Source organism: Callithrix jacchus, chromosome 8 (genome assembly GCF_049354715.1).
Source record: "Callithrix jacchus isolate 240 chromosome 8, calJac240_pri, whole genome shotgun sequence".
Taxonomy (NCBI): Eukaryota; Metazoa; Chordata; class Mammalia; order Primates; family Cebidae; genus Callithrix; species Callithrix jacchus.
In genome coordinates this window covers 20,352,195-20,354,182 of record NC_133509.1, presented here as the reverse complement: position 1 = coordinate 20,354,182, position 1,988 = coordinate 20,352,195, and the positions used below count along the sequence as shown (strand labels likewise).

Here is a 1,988-nt window from a genome sequence, read left to right as displayed (position 1 = left end):
CGCCGCCAGTTCACCATGGATGATGATATCGCTGCACTTGTTGTCGACAACGGCTCCAGCATGTGCAAGGCCAGCTTCGCAGGCGACAATGCTTCCTGGGCTGTCTTCCCCTCCATCGTGGGGCACCCCAGGAACCAGGGCATGATGGTGGGTATGGGTCAGAAGGACTCCTACGTGGGTGACAAGGCCCAGAGCAAGAAAGGCATCCTGACCCTGAAGTACCCCGTCAAGCACGGCATTGTCACCAACTGGGACGACATGGAGAAGATCTGGCACCACACTTTCTACAACGAGCTGCGTGTGGCTCCTGAGGAGCACCCTGTGCTGCTTACTGAGGCCCCCCTGAACCCCAAGGCCAACCGTGAGAAGATGACCCAGATCATGTTTGAGACCTTCAACACCCCAGCCATGTATGTGGCCATCCAGGCTGTGCTTTCCTTGTACACCTCTGGCCGTACCACTGGCATCGTGATGGACTCCTGTAACGGGGTCACCCACACTGTGCCCATCTATGAGGGGTATGCCCTCCCCCATGCCATCCTGTGTCTGGACCTGGCTGGCCGGGACCTGACTGACTACCTCATGAAGATCCTCACTGAGCATGGCTACAGCTTCACCACCACAGCTGAGCAGGAAATCGTGCGTGACATGAAGGAGAAGCTGTGCTACGTCACCCTGGACTTTGAGCAGGAGATGGCCATGGCGGCCTCCAGCTCCTCCCTGGAGAAGAGCTATGAGCTGCCCGATGGTCAGGTCATCACCATCAGCAACGAGCGGTTCCGCTGCCCTGAGGCGCTCTTCCAGCCTTCTTTCCTGGGCATGGAATCTTGTGGCATCCACAAAACTACCTTTAACTCCATCATGAAATGTGACGTGGACATCCGCAAAGACCTGTATGCCAACAGTGCTGTCTAGCGGTACCACCATGTACCCTGGCATCGCTGACAGGATGCAGAAGGAGATCACCGCCCTGGCACCCAGCACGATGAAGATCAAGATCATTGCTCCTCCTGAGTGCAAGTACTCAGTGTGGATCGGTGGCTCCATCCTGGCCTCACTGTCCACCTTCCAGCAGATGTGGATCAGCAAGCAGGAGTACGACGAGTCCGGCCCCTCCATCGTCCACCGCAAATGCTTCTAGGCGGACTGTGACTTAGTTGCGTTACACCCTTTCTTGACAAAACCTAACTTGCGCGGAAAACAAGATGAGATTGGCATGGCTTTATTTGTTTTTTTGTTTTGGTTTGTTTTTTTTTTTTTTTTTTTTTGGCTTGACTCAGGATTTAAAAACTGGAACGGTGAAGGTGACAGTAGTCGGTTGGAGCGAGCATCCCCCAAAGTTCTACAATGTGGCCGAGGACTTGATTGTGTACATTGTTTTTTTTAAGTCATTCCAAATATCGTGAGATGCATTGTTACAGGAAGTCCCTTGCCCTCCCAAAAGCCACCCCACTTCTCTCTAAGGAGAATGGCCCAGTCCTCTCCCGAGTCCACACAGGGGAGGTAACAGCATTGCTTTTGTTGTAAATTATGTAATAAAAAAAGTTTTAAATCTTGCCTTAATACTTTTTTTATTTTGTTTTATTTTGAAAGATTTTAGCCTCTGGCTACCCCTTTTTTTTTTGTCCCTCAACTTGAGATGTATGAAGGCTTTTGGTCTCCCTGGGAGTGGGTGGAGGCAGCCAGGACTTACCTGTACACTGACTTGAGACCAGTTGAATAAAGTGCACACCTTAAAAATGAAAAAAAAAAAAAAGACTATTATCAGTTAGAATACCTTAGCCCCTGAAGTTAAAAAAAAAAAAGAAAAAAATTCATTTATTTCACTGAACTATGTTTATCCCAAATCCTTTTACTGTGTAACTCTATTTTTTTTTTTTTGAGACAGAGTCTCACTCTGTCACCCAGGCTGGAGTGCAGTGGCACGATCTCAGCTCACTGCAACCTCTGCCCCTGGGTTCAAGCAATTCTCCTGCCTTAACCTCCTG

General features: G+C 49.6%; 1 pseudogene; it reads left to right on the top strand.

The window, feature by feature from the left end:
* Positions 1 to 1,443, top strand: LOC100386679 (actin, cytoplasmic 1 pseudogene; annotated as a pseudogene).
* The last annotated feature ends 545 nt before the right edge of the window (positions 1,444 to 1,988 follow it).